The following is a 23,341-nucleotide window of genomic DNA, read 5'->3' as shown; positions in this document are numbered from 1 at the left end:
GATGAACATAGGCTATTGAATTTGATTGCAGCCTAATAGGCCTACTGAACAGTGGACTGAAATTGAAAATATGACAAAGAGTGGCATTTTTCTCGGGTGCTATGACTTCTTGCTTTGCAAGAAGACAGTCTCCTCACTCTACGGGCAAAAAGCACCATGGTCAGACCCTGGCGCGCATGTAGGCAGACATGAAAGACTCACTACTCCACGGGCAAATATCGGGAAAAATTAAGCACCACCAGCATGGACAGCTCCCCACGAGTCACTTATAATGGTTGGTCTTTTCCTGGGATTTGATTCATGTTGTTTGGGGGAAAATATTAAAATAGCCTTTGTAATGTTAAGAATATTTCCAAAGAGCCAAGATGGGGCTTAAGATCAATATGGGCCAGGTTTGTCTCCGTGCGTACACACACACACACACACACACACACACACACACACACACACACACTCTCTCTCTCTCTCTCTCTCTCTCTCTCTCTCTCTCTCTCTCTCTCTTCTCTCCCCCTCTCTCTCTCTCTCTCTCTCTCTCTCTCTCTCGCCACGGACCCACGCAAGTGCAAGACAAGTTTTCACCTCCTCGTGAAGTGTTTAGACCTGGCCTATTTAATGTCGCTGTAAATTGGTGTAATTATAGCAGAAAGTGCGAGACATTCGTTGGACTCGTTGCACGCAACAAGTTGTGAAATTATTTCTTAACGGTTTTAACCGCATCATTCGCGACTCTCGAGCAGTTTGAGAACTGAGAAGAATGAGAGAGAGAGAGAGGGCAGTGACTATACCATGTCACTGAGACTATGTATGTGTGCTGCGCCTACTGAATCCAAGTGCAGAAAAAACATATCCATATAGATTATTACATAATGCACCATGTTATTACATTTCCATCAAAAAAAAAAGTTGCGGCCGCATTCCGTAATAAATTTCGCATTTTGTAATAATTTATTACAAGATGAGAAAAAGTTATTACGAAATGCGTTCAAGAAATGTATTACGAAATGCGTAAATTATTACACAATGCGGCGATTGTCACCACATTATGTAATAATTTGTTACATTATTACATATTGCACCGTTATTACATAATGCGGCGTTACAGCCTCCCCTTTTCATGTCTTTTCATCACTCTCCCCCATTCCGTCTCTTTGTTCCTGATTTTCGGAGTGCCCTTGGGGTGTTTACCCTGTCTGGGCCTCTTCAATCACACAAGGGTGTGGTGACCATGGCTCTTGCCCAGAAAGGGGGCTGCCTGTGGGGGTTGCCTGTGAGTCTTTTCCCTTACAGCTTACATCCTCCAATGCTGTACTGGTGGGGGGACAGCTATTTCCTAAAGTAAGTAAGAATGTAATAAAATATGAAAATGAATGCGACAGAAATGAATAATCCAGGCAACTCCAAATAGTAAGAAAAGAGGAAGGACAAATCAAAAAGTCTTTATTTATGTAGGCCTGTATCATGATTAAAAAAGCGGACATGTTTTGACCACACAAGGTCTTAGTCACAAAGGTGAAGGTAAAGGTGTACAAGCTTCATTTCTATGGAGAAATCAAGGTCATGTGACAACTTATTAGGCCTAGCACCCCCCCCCCCCCAAAGAAAGAAAGAAAGAAAGAAAGAAAGAAAGAAAGAAAGAAAGAAAGAAAGAAAGAAAGAAAGAAAGAAAGAAAGAAAGAAAGAAAGAAAGAAAGAAAGAAAGAAAGAAAATGAAATAATAAAAAAATATATTATGTTTAATCCACTTACATCCCTACAGGGTCCATCCTGTCCATCCAATACAAAAACATGAAGAGCATCATCACATTAGACATTCCCAAATGACACGAGCTATACAAAGCAAGTGTAATCAATATCCTCATTAAGACCCGGATACTTCATTGTCTATTGGTTGATCTGATATCACCAAGTACTTTACTGATCCAGGATCAACATCAAAGTTGTTGGTCCAGGATCAATGTTACAGGTGGCCAATCAGAGTGTATTTGTGATTGATGATGTCATTGCCCTGAGACATGAAAAAATCAACTTTCCCCCTCCTTTTTACGATCGGGACCATTTTGAGGCCGGCAGGTCCATGCATGAGAGGGGACTCACTCACAGAGCTCCACACACTCTGATGACTGCTTCAGAAACACCCAACTTTCTCAAAGCAAAGGTAAGATTGATCAAAAAAATCTTTATTATGGCATTTCAAACCAGTGTAGCCTACCAGTAATTACCTTCACACAACATTAGGCATGTTCACAGATTTAGATACTAACCACCAGCTACAGTATTATATTAAATATTGTGGTGGGTTAAAAGCATCTTTAAAAAAACTTTAAAAAAAAAAACAGTTCTGAGTATTATTTTTAATGGATTGCTACAGGGTCAGGGGTATGTTTCTTGAAAGCATATTTGTTAGCCAGTTAGCAACTTGAGTGGTTCCAATAGGCTAACATAGTTAGCAAAAATGGCAGCTAACATAGCTAACAGCTAGCTAACATAGTTTCGAACATAGGAAGCAAGTAGCTAACATAGTTAGCAACTATGGTTTACTGAAATACACACCTGAAGTCAGAATTGTTTGAAAGCATGACATTCCTCCAAGAGCATTTTTTATTTTACGAGTTCAGGACAGAGCATATGAGCTATGCCGTGCAATTTTAGCTCCTCAATTGCTGCCATTGTTTATTTTACTGCTATACTACTATATATACTACTATTACTATAATCCAGGACCATTGTTTATTTTACCACTTACAGTGATCCAGGAACCTCATTATGTGTTTTACCATTCACAGTTATCAAGGACCAACGTTTATTTTACTTATCACAGTGATCCAGGATCATTGTTTATTTTACTGCTCACATCCAGGACCATTGTTCATTTTACCGCTTACAGTGATCCAGGAACATTATTGATTTTACCACTCACAGTGATCCAGGACCAACGTTTATTTTACTTATCACAGTGATCCAGGATCATTGTTTATTTTACTGCTCACAGTGATCCAGGACCATTGTTCATTTTACCGCTCACAGTGATCCAGGACCATTATTGATATTACCACTCACAGTGATCCAGGACCAACATTTATTTTACTTTTCACAGTGATCCAGGATCATCGTTTACTTTGCTGCTCACACTGATCCCGGATCATTATTCATTTTACCACTCACAGTGATCCAGGACCAACGTTTATTTTACTTGTCTCTGTCATCCAGGATCATTGTTTATTTTACTGCTCACAGTGATGCTTGTGATTGGCTACTTATCCCTCTAGAATGTCAATAACCTGACAATAACCCGATTATGCTGGTTACATGACACGAGAAATCAGTTTATTAGCCAAAAACCTACCTCTGCGATTTGGATTTCTCATAAACCGATAACGGCAATAAACCGGTTATGAAAACTGTTTATTCAGTTTACATGAGCGCTCGAATAAACCGGTAACTCCAAAAACCTGATCATGAACGGTTTATTGATGCGCATATAAACGGGCTCACTATGACCCAGGACCATTGTTTATTTTACTTATCACAGTGAACCAGGATCATTGTTTATATCGCCAATCAATCACAGTGATCCAGGACCGTTGTTCATTGACCATTTCTGGTCCATTTCTATTTTGTTTTGTGTTGCTTTTACATGGAGGATACACATCATTCAATAATTCAACAGACTTGCAATGTAGACAGAAAAGAATTGATGACTATTGTGACTTGATAGTTTCACGGTGGCTTGCAGTTCAGGGCACAATCCTGCTTTCTTGCTATGCACTACTGCTTTGGCTTCTGGTACATGGTAGCAGCCAAGGGGGCTGCTGGGGCACAGTGACGGGACACCCACGCCCCCTGATCCTCTCTCTCTCTCTCTCTCTCTCTCTCTCTCTCTCTTGACATTTCTCTTTTTCTCTCTCTCTCTCTCTGGACCTTTCTCTTTCTCTCTCTCTTCTCTCTCTAAGTGTTTATGTAATTGATGGGTTCACCCAAGACTCTTAAACTAACCCTGGCTTCTTATCCTCCTCCTCCTCCTCCTTCTTCTGCTTCTTCTTCTTCTTCTTCTTCTTCTTCTTCTTCTTCTTCTTCTTCTTCTTCTTCTTCTTCTTCTTCTTCTTCAGCAGGCTACAGATCTGTGTAAAAAAAAATCCAAAAAAAATCAAGAGACATGGACAAACGAGCGAGGGCTCCCTTGTTTACGCTCACAGGCCTGTCGTGGTGGGCTCTTTCTTTTCTGACGTGTTTATTTGTTTCTAATCACCACACGTGTTTACGATACCCTAGCGTGACATCCCAACATGTAATTGAAAAAATGTGCCCCCTTCACCCAACTCCCTTTCCGACATCATGCCATGTCTTTGATAGCCTTCGTTCTTAGGACCTGTCCCAAATGGGTTTCGTGTCTAAGTAAGGTTGGCCCTCCATTTTTCCCCCGCCAACTGCATGAAAAGACTTCAAAGGCTGGATGGTGGAGCTTGTAATCAGCGCTGTAAAGTTTTTATATAGGCCATTAGCAGGTTTACATGCTAAACTAAGAGCACAGAGGAGCCCTTACCCCCAAACACACACTATAAAGCACAGAGGAGAGGGGCCCCTACCCTACCACCAAATACACAATAATGGCAGACAGGCAGGGCAGCAGGGGAACACTGAGCAGCAAGATGGTGGTGAAAATGTGTGTGTGTGTGTGTGTGTGTGTGTGTGTGTGTGTGTGTGTGTGTGTGTGTGTGTGTGTGTGTGTGTGTGTGTGTGTGTGTGTGTGTGTGTGTGTGTGTGTGTGTTTGTGCGTGTGTATGTGTATGTGTATGTGTGCGTGCGTGTGTGTATGGCGTGTGCATGTGCGTGCATGTATGCGTGTGCATGAATGTGTGTGTGTGTGTGTGTGTGTGTGTGTGTGTGTGTGTGTGTGTGTGTGTGTGTGTGTGTGTGTGTGTGTGTGTGTGTGTGTGTGCACGCACGTGTGTGCTCGTGTGTGCACCCACACATCTGTATGTGTGTAGTAGTTGCATGTGTTTGATGGGAGATGGAAGGTTGCTAGTTGAAGATAGAGTAAACATGTTGCAAATTGGGTTTAAATCTTGTGCTTGATAGTTCCAATCAACAGCAATCAGGATATCAGACCACAGTTACTGCCTTGCTATTGCTTCCCCACTCAGAGTCCCTCACAGTCTGCTACTGGCATCAGGTGAATGCTAAGGTGAGTGAACTTCATTCAAACAGTCACTCAAACAGTGTAATAGATAAAGCGTGAAGACGTTTTGTTTGGCTGTTAAAGTCGAGTGAACTTTGTTTGTATGGTACATTTGCTTCATCAACTTAGACTCAGAATGTTTAAAAACAATTGAATGATGTAAAATGAGTTTTGTAACCGAAAGTGAAAGCCCATACAATCAGTCAAATCTAACACCACATCAGTAACTTCCTGCAGACATTTGGATTAGCTGTGAAGTATATTTTTGTCAGAGTTCAGCCAAAAAAAAAAAAAAGTTCTGAAACGGAGTTAGTTACTTGGAATCTTTTTCTATGAAGCATGTAGGCCTATTGGCCTATTGGCCTACTGGATATGTTTCAGCTGTATGCACCAACCAGGTCACTAAGGTCAACGGAAAATAATTTGCTGGTGATTCCAAAAGTCAAAACAAAGTGTGGAGAGGCAGCCTTTAGCTTCTATGCTTCAAAGCTTTGGAACCAGCTTCCAGATGACGTAAAAAAAAATGCACCCACTATAGATAGCTTTAAATCTAGACTCAAGACAAAGCTGTTCTCAGATGCTTTCCCCTAGCTTAAATTATATATCATTCTTGTTTTTTTTTATTTTTAGGTTTATTTTATTTTTATTTTACCTTGTGTTTTATCTTAATGTTTTAAATGTTCTTTGACTCTAATTTATTTCCTTCTTTCTTCCCTGTTTCCTTTCTTTTTGCATTTGTTAAATTTTGTGAAGCACATTGAGTTGCACCTGTGTATGAAATGCGCTATACAAATAAACTTGCCTTGCCTATTTGTACTTTATTAGCAGGTTTTCAAGACTTTATCATTATAATACCTAAGGCGTGCTTCATAGGTACAGTATGTATAAATACTGTATATGTGCATACTTTATGCATCATAAACCCTTCATGCATGTCTTCACAGTGTCCTGTAAAAAATACAACTCTTACACATTGTGTTAGTTTTTACAAGCATACAATGTATGGAAGAATGCCGCTGCGTACTTGTTGGTTTCTGAGCTGAGTGATCCTGTTTCCTACTTTTAAAGTGACATTGACTCCTCGTCCTCTTTCAAAACAAGGCCCTCTAGTCGAGTGCATATCTACAGGTTTACACTCATTATACCTGTCAATCCACATACACTACTGTGATGCCAATGCCAATCTTTACACTATACTAATTAATATCTCAGTAATACAGTGTCAAACTAAAGAGTATTCCAAGAGAGTTGATTTGGTGGCCGCCATATTATTTTTTGATTCACCAGTGAGGACGAGCTGACACACAGGACTCTGGGTGAAGTCAACAAAAGACCTGCTCAGCTGGGTTCAGCGGGCCAAAAAAAAATGAGGCCTAGTTTTCCAGCTGTGCCGTGCCATACCTGACTAATGGAAATGGAAAAAGCGGTGGCCGAGCCATGCTGGTCAAGCTGTACCGGTAGAAAACTGGCAGTGAAATAGAGTCTTATGATATCAATGTAGCCTTATAGTAGGCCTATGTCTGGTTTCATGTCATTCTGATTAGATTTGATCTGATTTGACCTTCCCAACCGGCACCTTCACATTGCTGTATTTTTAAAACAGCAAAACAGTTTAAATCAGGCTTGATTAAATAAACCAATACCCACAAAACACTAAGCACTGTTTAGTGAAGTTGAACTGCTTCATTTGCTGGTGTTCAACACATTGTCAGCCTCAATCTACAGCAATTGGCATTGCGTCCCAATGACCTCCAAAAGCATGAGTGTGACTCATGGCGAACATCTTAGTCATCAGAAAAGCTGATTTTGTGGCTCTGCTTTACATAGGCCCTGTGTGTACCAAGTCAAGACACGTGTTTGTTCTTATAGTGTTGTCCTATGTCCATATGTGTTATATGTTAACTGCAATGTACAATAATGTATTAGGTCTTTGTGTATTGCTATGTCTTTGTGTAGTCATGTAAGCTGACAGTCATCTTAATTTCCTTCGAGATTAATAAAAGTACTCTTCTCTACTCTATGACATTCCGATGCTAATCCACTGTCATTTGACCTCAATTCGCACACATTTTCAACAATGTGAAACAAACCAATACACACAAAACACTAAGCACGGTTTCTACATTGCACTGCTTCATTTGCCATTGTTGAACACACGCTGTCACAGCCTCAGTGTCCTAAAATCTACTCCAGATGACATGGAATCACAATGACCCCCCCAAATGCACAAGTGTGACTCAGAACGGACATCTTAGTCATCAAAAAAGCTGATTTTGTGGCTCTACTTTACATGCGGTCAGTGCACCGAGACAAGGCTCGTCATGTTTGTTCTTACATTGTTGTCCCATGTCCATGGCCTCCACTTTGCAACTTCTCCCAGAGGCAGGGCTGGACTGGTAATCTGCCATTTTCCTGGTGGGCCGACAGTACTAAGGACCTGAAATTGTTGCTGTTGTGGTTGTTTTCCTGGGGATTGGCCCACAATTTAGAGGAGAGGCCTATTGGTCCATCATCAATATAGACAACGCATGCAGAAAGTCAAGATTTTGTATAAGAGTGGCTTGTGTGTGTTCGGGGCCGGTGAATGCCAAACATGCCCTGACCACTTTTCGGTCCCAGTCCAGCCCAGCCCAAAGGCAATATGAAGCTGATGGAATGACTAGAAGATGTGGTCGACTGTTAAAAAGCTATTAATCACTCGTTTTTTTAATGAAATAGGCCGGCGCATCCACTACTGATTCCGCAGAGGTTTACCAGTAGAAATCTGTGATAATGTTTACTTCTGTGATGGCTGTTTTGTTTGCCAATACAGGGTAAACCTGCCAATTTGACTCACTAAAATATACTTTGGGGGAGAGTCACCATTGCTTCGGGGCAGCAGCTGCAGCAACTCTCATTCTAATCTAAATCTAAATGTGTGTGTGTGTGCATCCGTGCGTTTGTGCGTGTGTGTGTGTGTGTGTGCGTGCGTGTGTGTGTGTGTGTGTGCTCGTGAGGCCGATGGCAGGGAAAGTCTGAAGCATTTTGAGGGAACTCAATCACTGTAACTAAGCAGAAGAGGAGAGTATCCAGTAGGGGATTCAATAGAAGCCACAGTAACATCCCACTGTCTGTAGACACCCTTATCTTTCAAACACACCTTTCTTGCATTCAGAAGCATTTTCATTCACTGCATCTCCTTTCCCTCTCAGAGGAATGGATTATAGTCATAGACATTCTTTCTTCCTCAAGGTTTTCTTTCCTTAGATGGACCTTATGCAGTCTTCTTTATTCATCTATTCTTGCTCTCTCCGTGCTTTCTAGGCTTTGTGTGTGTCCTCTGCCATTCCTTAACGCACAGATCATACCTGTCCAGATTTCCCCACCTTTCTCCGACACACACACACACACACACACACACACACACACACACACACACACACACACACACATTCATACACACACATTCATACACACACATTCATACACACACACACACACACACACACACACACACACACACACACACACACACACACACACACACACACACACACACACACACACACACACACACCAACTCCACATACACACCCCAACACACTCACACTCGCATCTTCTTTTGGTGGCAGCTGCTGTGCATGGGAACCAAATGACATTTCCCAGATTTAGGTCCATCCATCATCAGCGGCTAAAATAGAGGGGCATTATATCATAGTTTGTCCGATCATTTTACATTCCCAGCTTTTCTATGTCACACTCACTAAATGCGTGAGATGGACATAGAATGCAAGGACCACCTGCTTACCTGCTGACCTTACTTACATTGTGACCCCCCTAATCAGGGCCGCTGACAGCTTTGACCAGGCCCGCGACAAAGCCTGCTGACCTTACTTACACTGTGACCTCTAATCACAAACACACACACACACGAGCATGCAAGCTCACACGCACGCACACACGCATGCACACATGCACGCGCATTCACATACTCTTCCTCTTTCTCAGTTTTTTTTTATTCTTCTCTCTCTTTCCCTTTCTCTACTATTTCTCCTTCTCTTACTATGCCTCTCTCTCTCTCTCGCTCTCCCTCTCTTTCTCTATCTATTCGCTCTCTCACACATGCACACACATACACATTCATACTCCTCTCTTACACATACACATCTCGACTTTGCAAAAAGTCCAATACATCAAAATAAAGACTCAAAACACACAGAGATTCAGTTACGTATATCCTGCTTTTCCCATGTATCATTTCCAGAGCTTATTTAGCGAATAGGCACACAATAATGTGTTTTACAGTAAGTGTAACCAATATTAATGTGACCAATATCCCCAGCTCCGAAAGTCTTGGCTAATGTCAACCTTATACTGCATTCTATACAGGCCCATACCAGGCGTAGCCAGGGGCGGAGCTACTGTATAGGGGGACAAGCAGGGCATTTGCCCCGGGGCCCAGGGCCGTCCTGTATTGGTGTTGGGGGCCTTATCGTGACCATGGCAGGCTGTATGGAGGGGCCCTATAGGTGGTTTGCCCTGGGGCCCAGTGTGCAATTGTTCCGCCACTGGGCGTAGCTGTTGGTTCAATGCAGGTTAACGTGTGAACTGAGATTAGGGGAGAAGGAACCCTAACGACATTCTAACTGCACGGCATCAGCATGTATAGAACAGGCCTTCGTTGTTAGGCCCACGGCTAAATGTTAAAAACAGGGAAACAGGGCAAGCCAGGCGTGTAATTTAATATTGCCCAAGCTGACTTTAAGTAGCTGCCTGACCCAAGCTAAAGCAGTGCCCAGTAGGGGTGCGAGGTAGTAAAACGGGGCCAATCTGGCCCAGCCAGAGCAGTGGCTTTAGTGTGTTATCCCACGGAACCTCTCAACACTCTCACCGAGAGCGAAGCAGCTCAAATCCTCTCCTGCCACTTTTCCACTGGTTCTTTTCTGGTAGGCCTACAGCTTGACACATCGCGACTTGGCCTGCCACTTTTTGTTTTATGATTGAGGTGTGTCGTGCCTATTCGAAAAGCAAAAAGTGGCAGCCGAGTTGCTCTGTGTCGAGCTGTAGGCCCAACAGAAAACCGCCAGTGGAAAAGAGGCATCCAAGAATCACTCAGATGTGAAAAGAAAACTAGGCTACTATTACTGATCAGATCATTGCTGACTGAACTTATTCTCAATAGGCATAAAAGGGCTGATTTTAGGCCTACTTAACTTTGCCTTGAACGTGTAGGGAGGCATGCTGTACCTCTTACAGTAGAGACCCTTTTTCCAGGTTTCCGTAGGTACATAAAGCAAGTTGTTGGAACCTATAGTAACTAAGTGATGCCGTGATCATTTCCTTGATGAGATGAAGAAAATTGTCACACCATGCTGTGCTGTGTGGCTCTGCACAGCACATCAGCAAACTCTTCATGCTGTGTAGGAGCGTCAGTGCAATCAGACGGTCGCTGTAAAGCAGGAATATAGGTATTTTTAGATCTCAAAATGAGCAATACACGGTAGGCTGAGGATACTGGACTGATTATATTGATGTGTTCAACACCAGTGATTTAAGGGATTGTTTTAAGGTTCTGTATTCTGTGTTTATTTTCAATATGTTTTTTTGTAAAAGCCATCAATCATACTGTGACATACCAGTGTCTGTGGTGAAGCTCTTGAAACTCGTTTATGCGTGTAATTCTATGGTAAATGTATTTTTCATTTTTTTTAAAAGATTGCCGGACTTTGTTGTGTTAACATTGTAGAGGTAGCGAGCCTGAAGTAAACTTTTCAGCCAGGGCTCACTTTTTATCGGACAGATGTCATGGCCCTGACAACAATAAGAAAATATACATGTACAGCATCACCAAATGTCTGTACAAATGTTTCTTGTGTTTGGTCATTTAAGTCTAATGATCTGAACATGTCCTGGTGTGTGTTGAATTTGCACAATTACACAGATGTTTACACAAGTTAGCGTGGCGTTGCCATGAAGCTTTAAGTGATGTGACTATTTTTACAGTATGTTAAGGGAGGGTCCAGGCTTTGTCGGCCACATTCCTCCAATAACACTTGGAGGGGAACGCGTCTTTCCACTTCCATGCCATTAAGTTCTCTTTGACTGTCTGACTCACTCAGAGTGTGATGTTTCTTATTTTCATTTGTTTTGTTTTTTTGTTTTGTCAGTGATGGATAAGAAATTCTGACAGTACAAAAGGGACACAGTGATTTATGTAGCCTATAGCCCACATAACACATTAAAAACATAGGTTGCTAGGCATGGAGGGTCCTCTGTTTCATTTCAGTCTGCTCACCTATGCAGATTTGTGTAGAGATCCGTAATAATTGCAATCAACCATTGCCCCCCTTGGAACCACACAGGGGTTAAAAATACAGTAGGGGCTGGGATCTGTGCACACATTTGATACATTATTCATCAATACGTTGAAAGACTCAAATGTTTTGCACACTTAATTTTTTGTGGGGCTTGCAGGAAAGATTAACAATTCGCTTAACTCCGCTTAACAATTCACAGCTTCCATTTATTTGAGTCGCTTCTTCTGGCCCCTGACCTCATCGAGGACTTGACATCATCCAGTACTTCTCAATGGCTACATGAAAGATGGCTCTATCCAGGGCCACCAACACCTTTGTCTGGGCCTTCCTTAAATCCTTCTTTGTTTCTTCTACAGAAGGAGGGTGACACAGAGGAATGAGGCCAGAGACTGAAACAAATGACCAGAGGAACGAGTTGAAATCCCCCTCAAGGAATCAAGCTCTTCTGAGCAAAAACTGATCTTGCCCATCCTATCCCTTTTGTCCATCGGTTCTTAATCCTTTTAAGGTGTTGGTGTTTATGTTACATAGAAGGTGTTCCGAGTCATTTTGACCCTGACATTGATGCAAAACGGGAGGACCCAACAATATCTGCACTCCTTTTTCCACATAATTCACCCTCTGCCTTGTCTACTCAACATGTGATCAGCAATTTTCACTATATTTTTTCCAGATTCATGTCCCCCACAGAAAATTAGTCAGTGGATCTCAGTGAGTAAAAATAATAACTGATACTATTTTTTACAATCATAAACCTGAAAAATGGTCAAAAGGGGTCACTCTGGTTGGCTAGTTTACTTCTTCTATGCATGGCACAATGTAAATTTGACTTGGAACCATAACAGCCTTTCTAGCTGACATACTTACAGTATATAACCTGGTACGTACTGTATATGGGGATGCATGCATGACCTGAGGGTGTGGGGGCAATTTACACCAATCCCTCCAGATCCCTGTCGTGGTTGTACCTGGGCCCAGTAGGCCCGTTCATTACCACAAACTTGTTCCCATCCTAAACTAGACAGATCACAATGCATATCCTTCATGAAATAGCTAACCCCCTCCACCTCCAACATCACCATGTTTTCTTTCGGTCCTGTCGTCATCCAGTGCTTTACGTGATGTTGCAGGTAATAAAATATTTGTTTTTGTTCTGCATGCATCCCTTCCTCTAGTCTAGAGTCTCGTTTATCTACTTTGCCTGACCAGGGCTATGCAGCACCAACAGGTTGGATGGATGGAGTTTGTTTAAGGTCTCTCCAGTGTCTGGGCGGAGGCCAGGAAGACAAACGACACCTTACACCTGAGCCTCAGCCAATCAGAATAAGGAACCCCTTGTGGCTACAACAATAAACACGCCGTGATTGGGCGACCACCGCATTCTAGATTGATGAGCCCCTCCTAATTTTGTCCTGATTAAACCAATTAGAAGGTACTATGGGTAGGCTAACTGCTGCACGGGTGTGAGTTAGTTTGACTTCATGATGGTCTCCACGCAACAAATCGAGAATTTGGGTAGCAACGGAACTCTTAAGGGAGAGGATTCAATGTGTCTTACACATCTGTCTTCGCTCACTTTGCTCACTGTGTAGATCTTAGCCCAATCAGAACCTGATGCTAAGATGTTGGGTTTTTTTTTTTTTTTTGGAATGGTCACCAAGCTTCACGTTTTTGAACTAGTTGAACATCTCATTTGTATGAACTCAAACCTGCTAAAAAAAAGTGTATTCCTGTGTCCTTATGGAAGGAAAACCCCTCAGTCCCGACTGTGGTCATGATCGGACGGGATAGAATATCGGAGTCTTAAAACGCCTTTCACAGTTGGAAGAGGCTCGCACGCTGGCGCACACACACATCAGCCCCTAGCACCACACATAGCCTGCTGTACACACACACACACACACACACACACACACACACACACACACACACACACACACACACACACACACACACACACACACACACACACACACACACACACACCATATCTGAGTCTTGAAACGCCTGTCACACTTGGAGGCGGCTCGCTGAGACGGCTGCCTAGCCTCCAAATAAAGCGAACTCTATATGAGGTGACACATCAATCACTCTTTTTTCAAACTAAGGAAAGGTTTGCTGGAAATCATTTCACGGCTGACTAACTTTACCCAAAGCCTTCTCTTTTTTTCTTTTTTTTTTCTTGCGAGCGCTCTGGGATTGGTGATTTTGGTGGTATTTTTAGAGCCACGGCTAATATAATGTTTGAGTTTGAGTCGACTCCTCCTCTGAGTGAACTTGCCATGGGCATCAGCTGCATGAGTAGGTTACTCCTACACACATGCAAAGAGCTCCAGCGCACTATCTCACCTAAACAGAGAACGGATCTGTGCACACAGCCACCATGTGCAGAGATGATTCGGAGATATGTGTAAACACTCACACACACACACACACACATACTACGTAATGCAGGGGCTCACACACCCGTCACCCTTTCTGCACAACCTCCCTTTCTGTGTTTTAATTTCCCACACACTTACTTAAACTTATTCATACACCACACCCTCCGTTCACACAAACCTATACGACTGCACGGATACAGGCAGCCAGAGAGTATCCCTCGGCTGAATCCACCCACACAACCTTTTCCCTTAACTCTGCAGTTATTATGTAATACCCTACCCGGGATAACAACACAATGGAGAAAACAAACAGAAAAAAACACAGAGCACTATATTGAACCTTTTTTAGTGTTTAGTGTCTGTTGAAGTGTTGGCCAAACAAGGAAAATTAATAGGTATAATAAAGACAGGCTATGAAAGCTCAATATTACAGCTGTGGAGCTTATTCAAGCAAAGGCCCAGCTGGATGATAGTGAGTATACATGAGTTTGATATTCCTCTTCATTCTGCTCAGAGCTTTAGTAGATACAGAACACTCTCCGAGAACACATGAAACATGCTCTCACCGACCAACAGCATCAATGCTCTGTAGTATTACAGGTGGCTCAAATGCACGCTGTACCACTAGTGGCACACTGTAATAGTCATTGAAAAGTTAACTACCATAGTACTACACTATTATGACATTACACTGGGCCTTTAGTAATGCACTACGACTTGGTCATTACCATTCTGGTAATAACAAATTTGTAATGCTGTGTTGTACCGGGGGTTAACCCTTATGTTGTGTTCGGGTCATTTTTGACCCGTTTTCAAGTTTTAGTCTGAAAAAAACACACTTTCCTTTATTTTCTTGGAATGAGGGTTCATCTAATCCTCAGTCACAATAATTTAAACACAAAAAAATATGTTTCATCATTTTAGTAAATTTTAAAGATAAAAAAAAAAAAAGTTACATTTGTGGTGTTCGGGTCACAATTGACCCGGGCATAGATTTTTGGTTGTTGTATGCATTTCTGAAAAGCTGTTGGTTGCCCTTTGTCTTCAGTTTGGTGACTTATGGTGAGGAAAATACATTTCTTGCCTGAAATTTTTTTTTGCCAGCTTTTTCATATTACAAATCCAATATGGCCGCCGGACAGTCCCATACACTACAATATGTCATATCTCCTGTTGTGAAAGGAGTACAGATGTATTTCTGGTGTCTACTCATATGTTTTCATGGTCAGGGAATCCATTTCTGCATTATATAATGAGATTTTTTGCACATTTGTTTGCAAAATACATTTTTGCACATTATTTTTTTTCAAAAAAAACGTATCAAAAATTCGTAATGGCACCCAAACATGTAGAACTGGTCTTCTACTTCCATAAAGTTGAAGTGGTAATGACATAATGGTCCATGTTCAAGGCATAGGGGATTCGGATGAATAGTGTGACTTTTTTCATGTTAATTGATGTGTTCATTTCCAATATCTTTGCATTAGATTGGCGAAATAGCTGTGACTCTGACAGAATTGTTATTTTGTATATTTACCACACTAAAATCATATAAATATTGAAAAACACCAAGTCAACATATTTAAACATTAATTTTATGCACTGAAAAACTAATTTAGTTGACATTTGGTCTTTATCCTGCTATAAATCTCTTTGGGTTGGTTTGGACCCGAACACCACAAATGCCACTCTTGATGATATTTTTTAATATTAGAGAAAAACTAATAAAATACATTTGGGGATTGTTGTACTCTCATATCAGCTGTAATACATGGACAACATAATCACTAATTGTATCACTTTGGGAGGTATTAATAGTGAATTTATGCAGATTTTGATAGTTTTGGTCATCAAAAACGATTTGCATAATGTAAGATAAAAGATCTTTAAAGTCTAAAAGATGAATACATCGAGTAATATTTCCATGGATATGAATACATACCAAGTTAGCCATGAGATGAAAAACAATATTTGATGATAACTAGTGTTTTTAGGTATTTTATAGCTGAGTTTTGTTATCACGGGTCAAAAATGACCCTAACACCACAGGTGTATGCAGCTTATGAACACAACACAAGGGTTAAGACAAGCTAGTAGATTAGAGTAAAATAATGCAATGTTAAGTCAACATTTGGGAGCACAATGGAACCAAATATACAGTATGGTGGTTTTCAAATGGGGACCAAGTGTGTCACTCAGGACCTATGTAAGGGAGGCCTTGGCCGGAATCTACGGCTATATGGGGGGCCGTGCCATGGTTAAGTTTGGGAACCCCTGCTCTAGAAGATCTTAAATCCACTCTGTAAGTGTTGAATAAACGCGGTGTTTTTTGTTGTTGTTTTTTTTTACCGTGTAGTCCCTCAAACTGGCTTCGAACATGGGTTTATGGGAGGACCTAGCATGTGCTTTGAAAACAATACAAAAGAGACTGTCAGGAATTGTGGATCTAATGATCTTTCTAACGTGGCAGCCATCTTGAAATGGAAATGAGGCTTGGGTGGCTAGCTACTGTAAATGCTGCCATGCAAATGCAAGAAAGTAGGATGGGACTGTGGACCGAGAATGCTGCTTCGTCCTACTACAGTGTGACAGCTGGACAATTGAGTTGTGGACGGATGAAGGCAACACCATCCGACAGGAGTATAGGCCTACCTCAAAAAGTATACCGCTGGTTTATTGGCTAGAACTACGTCAGAGAGTGAAAGAGAGGAAGAGAACAGGACATGGCCTGGGATTGGAGTTGAACATGGCAATTATGGTACGGCCCCTTAGGCCACGGAGCCACGGCAGCCCCTGTGATTGCTTTGATGGCCATATGATGTCACCGTTGTGCGCCAGCTCCCCCGCCACAGTGAATCTGCAAACAAACCAGCGACCAAATTACCATACCTTCAATTTATTTTTAGTCTGAGGTTTGATTAGGGTAGACTGAGTACAGTTGAGTACAGGGTACAGTTGAGACAAACCAAATATCTCTGGGTAACAACGTAACTCTGATCTAATTTTTGCTGTGGACATGCGCATAGATATCCTCTTAGATCATGGGAAATGTGAAACCAGCACAGAACGCAGATATTGGGAAAGATTTGCAAAGATAATGCAAAGATATTGGGAAAATGCTGTTTTCGACAGGTCAGATTTACTTCACCAGGGTCCTTCAACAGTGAATATCTAATGACCAGTAGTTATCCCCTTGATATAAGTTACATGATTGCAAGCCATGATATGTGCTCTAAAAGCAGATATATTTCCTGACATCATAACAGTTCAAACCATTTTAAAATCTTTATCAATGTGTGATATGGCCAGAAGGGGACAGTTTAGACGCTAGCCTGTAATGCTAATTTCACTATGTAAAACCAATGTAAAGATGCTAACGGGTACAGTTGAGTACAGTATTTTGCTATCGGCCATGCTCTTAGCTCCCATGGCTATTACCTGCCATTGATTAGAATGGTGTCTCAACTGTACTCTGCTATGTCTCAACTGTACCCCAGTTGGGACAAAAGTGCACCTTTTTTGTTTGATCAATTACATAAACATTAAACATCCTAGAGATATAATTCCTTGATTATATATTTGCCCACCTCCTGAAAATATGTTCTGTCCAAAAGAACTTTATTTTTAGGACCTTTTAATACTCTAATTTCTGCGTGGAAGGGGACAAAAATAAAAGTGTACCCAACTGTACTCAGTCTACCCTACTTTGATATTGAAATCGAATTGGCAGAAATCAATACTGTGGTATCTAAATACATATGATGTCACTTGATCTGTTTCTAGTCTATTTTACAATTTCGCTATCTATCAGTCTTCCGTTAGTCAACTAGCCTACAGGTACCTCTGGACTACGTTAGCTGCCATGAGTTATTCCATTAACCAGATTGTGTTAGCTAGATGCTAGCGGAGACTGACTCGCAACTGGAACCTGTAAGAAAACAGAAGGATATAACTGGATTATTGCACTTGGACATGAGAAAATGCAACTTGTCCGATCAGAGGTAAAGATTCATGACAGAGGTGTGACTCCAATTGCAAACCATCCCCATCCTCACTCTTCTCCTTTCTGTAACCAGGCTGTCATGGTCAGTTCTCAGCCAGCTAGTAACACCCTGAAACGTAAACATGGACGGCTGCAATAACAACTGGGGGTGAATCAACTTCAGTCCAAGGTGTGGAGAGTGACCTCATGGGCTATTATACGTATAGACAGTTACACACACTGACAAATTGCACTGCCTGCCTATGTAAAACTAGATGACCCAGTCATCAGGGAAGACTCTCTCACTCTCTCTCTTTCTCTCTCTCACCTCACAGTGGAGCCCTATCTCACGCCTTTCGTAAAGTCTTCACGAAAATAATATATACATTTTTATGGTGCATTCACGTTATTGCCCGCCTTTCGTAAAGTCTTCACGAAAATAATAGATACATTTTCACGCTGCCTATTCACTTGAATAGCAGCTGCCTATTCACTGTTGCTATGGTTATCCAAACGTCTGCAGGGGCGGGGAGGGGGTGCTGACAGAATACTGCTGATACACTCAGGACTCACTAATTCGACGCCCTTTCGGAACTTACGCCTTATGTCCCCTAAACCTAAACCTAAACCTAACCCTAACTTTAACCCTACTTAACCCTAAAACTAACCCTAACCCTAACCTTAACCCTAACCTTGACCCTAAACCTAACCCTAAATTGCTTGTTTGAAATGTTTGATTACCATGTGACGGTAGGCTACCAAAAGGACATCAAACTAGTGGGTCGCTAGGCAACAGTCGGGCAATTCAAGTGAATAGGCAGCGTGAAAAATAATCTATTATTTTCGTGAAGACTTTACGAAAGGCGGGCAATAACGTGAATACACCACGAAAATTGATCTATTACTCACTAACACGCACACACACACATAGACAAAGAGAGAGAGAGAGAGAGATACAGTAACAAAAAGTGAGAGGGAGGGAGAGAGGGAGAGAGAGAGAGAGAGAGAGGGAGAGAGAGAGAGAGAAGGGGAATGTGTGAACACAATGTCGTCGGGGAAGGCTCTCACTCACTCGCTCTCGTTCTCTCTCTCTCTCTCTCTCTCTCTCTCTCTCTCTCTCTCTCTCTCTCTCTCTCTCTCTCTCTCTCTCTCTCTCCCTCACTCACACACACACACACACACACACACACACACACACACACATAGACAACGAGAGAGAGAGAGAGATACAGTAAAAAGTGTGTGAGAGAGAGAAAGAGCAAGAGAATGTGTGAGCACGATGCAGTAATGAACCCTTGTAACGCTGCTTGCTAGTTCATTTGGCAACCGTGTTCAGTGTGCTGCACAATGTACACTTCATCTTGTTTTAAATAGCTAATTATTATTTGTATATGTCAGCATTTGCCACTTAAACATTCATTCATCTTTCTCCTGTGTCGTATGCCAGCGTGTGTGGTGTGATGTGTGTACTCCAAGGTATCGACCGCTTGAGTGGATTTTAAGTGCTTCGTCTACAACACGTCGTTCAAGAATCGGTGACTGATGTCTCTTCAAAAAACAAAAACCCTACCCCCTCACTGTACGCCATTAACACAAGCAGGACTTAATGGGGCTGACGGTTCGTTCGAACTCCCACGATTTGTTATTGCAGTAGAGGGACGCGAACATGCTCACTCGTTTGCTTCTTTTCTGCGGCGTTTCCCGGACTGATCACGGACTGCCTTGTGGTGGCCTCTCTCTCTCTCTCTCTCTCTCTCTCTCTCTCTCTCTCTCTCTCTCGAACCAGTTCATCCCCCTCTTCTTCACTCTTTCTCTCTGCCTCCCTCTTTTTCTTGCACCCTACCCCATCTCTGACACACACATTGTCTGTCTACTGTGTACTCATAATTTACAAGTAAAACTAACAAGGAGTGATTGCATTAGAAGCTCTTACAACATGTGTGTCTGTGACGTCTGTGTGTGTGCGTAGTACTGTATGTGCATGTGTGTGTGTTTGTGTGTGAGAGAGTGAATGTGTGTGTGTGTGTGTGTGTGTGTGTGTGTGTGTGTGTGTGTGTGTGTGTGTGTGTGTGTGTGTGTGTGTGTGTGTGTGTGAGAGAGAGAGTGAATGTGTGTGTGTGTGCGTGTGCATGCGTGTGTATGTGGATATAGTAGGCCTACATGTTGACTGTGTGGTGTTAACCAGGAACCAACTCCATCCCCACTCTACCTCCATGTGAGAGTGATGGCAGATGGGAGAGATGATAATTACTTTTATTATGAAGCTGTACAAACACAGGTCAAGGCCAGTAATAGCAAAATGAAAAGAAAATATTGAGGGGACTGTGTGTGTGTGTGTGTGTGTGTGTGTGTGTGTGTGTGTGTGTGTGTGTGTGTGTGTGTGTGTGTGTGTGTGTGTGTGTGTGTGTGCGTGTGCGTGTGCGCTGTGAGGTGTCCAGAGAGACAGACATAGGTAGAGAGAGAGAGAGAGAGAGAGAGAGAGAGAGAGAGAGAGAGAGAGAGAGAGAGAGAGAGAGAAATAAACACAGAAAAAACAGAGAAGGAGGGAGCAAGAGAAACTGAATGAGGGTGAGAGGAAGTCAGTGAAATTGGAAATAAAACGTGACAGGCCGAAAAAAGTCTGGGCAAAGTTTACCCCAATAATTTTCCCACTTACCTTTACGACTTCTCATAATCCGTTAATGTCGAGCTGTAGAAATTGTGAACTCTTAAAAACAGAGCATGTACAATACTGTAAGTAAAGCAATGCCAACATGGAGGAAGCAATGCCAACATGGATCCAGTAAATCACCATTGCTCTCTATACTTCGCATGATGTGTGTGTGTGTGTGTGTGTGTGTGTGTGTGTGTGTGTGTGTGTGTGTGTGTGTGTGTGTGTGTGTGTGTGTGTGTGTGTGTGTGTGTGTGTGTGTGTGTGTGTGTGTGTGTGTGACGTGTGTGCGTGCGCGTATATATGTGTGTGTGTGTGTGTGTGTGTGTGTGTGTGTGTGTGTGTGTGTCTGCGATTTTTAAACACGGGGTGTCTTTAATGTGTATTCTGAGGTTGTGTGAACGGGCCATAACGAGGTCTTCTTACTGGCAATTATGCTGCATGAGTCTCATTAAAAGGCACTTAGTCCCATTTCACACAATGAAGCATCTCCATGTCATCTGTACCATCCTCACACTCAGTTTTTTGGCATAGTTAATTAAACACTTTGTACAGTCAAGTTTAGCATTTATAGTGTTGCTCATACTCATACGCAATTGGGTCAAAGACGTCCAACATGAAATTGTCCTTCAGTGTAACGGATACTTTTGCTTACTGTAAAAAAAAGTAAATTATTTTTTGGCTTGGCTTTCATGCATTCACTTTACAAAACATTGAAAATCATGTTTTTCACAGTTACAGTAAGCAAAAGTATCCGTTAGCACTGAAGGACAATTTCATGTTGGACGTCTTTGACCCAATTAAGCCTGCAAAATCTTCTCTATTTCTCTTTCTCCTTTTGCCTGTCTCTCTCTTTTTGATTAACGTTGAGTTGCCTCGTATGATTAATCTAATCATGGCTGTACTGTAGAACACATGTCATCTTCGCCCCTACGATGAGAGAGTTGTCACTGACATCTGGACCTCAACATCATTAATCACTTTGGGAGTCTTCGTTTTCAAACAATCCTCAATCATTCACCGCCTCAATACCCACAGGCAGAAATGTAATGTTTTAAGCCACAGTACAGTATTCTTTCTTTCTCGCTTTCTGTCTCTTAGTCTTTTTCTTATTACATGCACCCCCTTCCCTTCATGGAGGGTGGGCCAGGTATTGCATTGACCTTGTCTGTCTATCTGCCTCTCTATCAGGCAGCCATGGTCTGATGGTTAGAGAGCAGGACTATATACAACAGGGTTGCAGGTTCATCCCCGCCCTTATCACTCCTTTCCTCCCTCCATGACTGAAGTGCCCTTGAGCAAGACACCTAACCCCACATTGCCTCAGGGACTGTAACCAATACCCTGTAAATAACTGTAAGTCGCTTTGGATAAAAACATCAGCTAAGTGTAATGCAATGCAATGCCTGTCTGTCTGTCTGTATCCACTCACAGTGTTTTGTGTAGCCTGCGAGTGGCGCTAGACACAACATCCAGAGCATCTAGTGTAGTATTGGGCAGAGGGACAGGTTGACATCTCTGATTGCTCTCATTTTGTCTTTGAACTCCCATGTGGGTTGTATGTAATATTTGTATGCATGCATGTAGCAGTATGTCTGTTTATTGGCCTGTGTCCTCTGGGCTACTAGTCCAAGGCAAGAAGGTAGAGAACGCGCACAGATCAGTGGTACAGGTGCTGGACAAAATAAAGTACCTGAAATAAATGATAGAAGTCCGCAACACTGTTCATGCTCCCAGTGATTTATTTGCACTTTGAAAAAGGACGAAGGTCCGAAACGTCGTGAAAATAAATCTCTGGGAGCACTACTAGTCCAAGGCCCCATGTTCTGTTCTTGTCAGCTGTGCAATAGTCTCGTGATGTGATGTTATGTGTATGTCCTGTCTTAAACAAATCTTTCTCAGGGATGCAAAATGAATATCAGTGCAAACGGACAATAATGTATTATCATATCGTATCGTATCGTATGTGGAATGCTCAGTTCTAGTGCATATCAACGACCTGTGCACCCTTAAAAAGCCCTCCTAAAATATTGAAATATAACAAATATTCAGACTGAGGGCCAATGAGAAATCTCTGTCATTATTTTTCATTAACGTAGCAACAGGTCCCCACTTATGTTCCTTGAACATGTATCAGCATCTCATTAGAGATAATTGAAGTGTGCGCAATTCCGCTCTTGTTAAAGCCTGTGTCCTTAATTAACATTGGCTATGTTAATTGAAAGGTTAAACGGGTGCTACAGTGTGGGCAGCCATAAGACGAGTCTTTTGTCTAAAGCCTTTTAATCCATAAGCGGCCTTCCCTTCCCTCAAACCTCCTCCTCAGTTTCAGACAGTGGCACCTTGTAATTAGAACTAGAGAGGATAAAGCATAGTGATGCAGAGTGTCATGGGGGTGTCAATGATGCGTCGCTTTCTTTCTAATGTCCTCTCTCTCTCTCTCTCTCTCTCTCTCTCTCTCTCTCTCTCTCTCTCTCTCTCTCTCTCTCTCTCTCTCTCTCTCTCTCTCTCTCTCTCTCTCTCTCTCTAATACCATATATCTCTCTTTCTCCCCCTCCTCTCTCTCTGTTTACCTGTGCACTCAAACTACACAATGAGAGACAACATGCAAACAGGCAAACATCCAAAGCAAACACCTATCTCAAAGCAACCGGATAAAACGTCCAAGAGAAACAATCCAACCACTGGTTCTTGGGTATCATTTCCAATTTTACTCCATGTTTTGAAAACACAACATATTTTCATATTAATTAAAGGTACACTGTGCAGAAAATGGTCAAAAAAGGTACTGCAACTATGCTGCTTGTTGAAACTGGGCTGCCTATTGCCAAATTTGATCTTTACATGAAAGTA

This window comes from Engraulis encrasicolus, chromosome 4, assembly GCF_034702125.1.
Source record: "Engraulis encrasicolus isolate BLACKSEA-1 chromosome 4, IST_EnEncr_1.0, whole genome shotgun sequence".
NCBI classification, from domain to species: Eukaryota; Metazoa; Chordata; class Actinopteri; order Clupeiformes; family Engraulidae; genus Engraulis; species Engraulis encrasicolus.
This window is presented reverse-complemented; position numbering follows the sequence as displayed.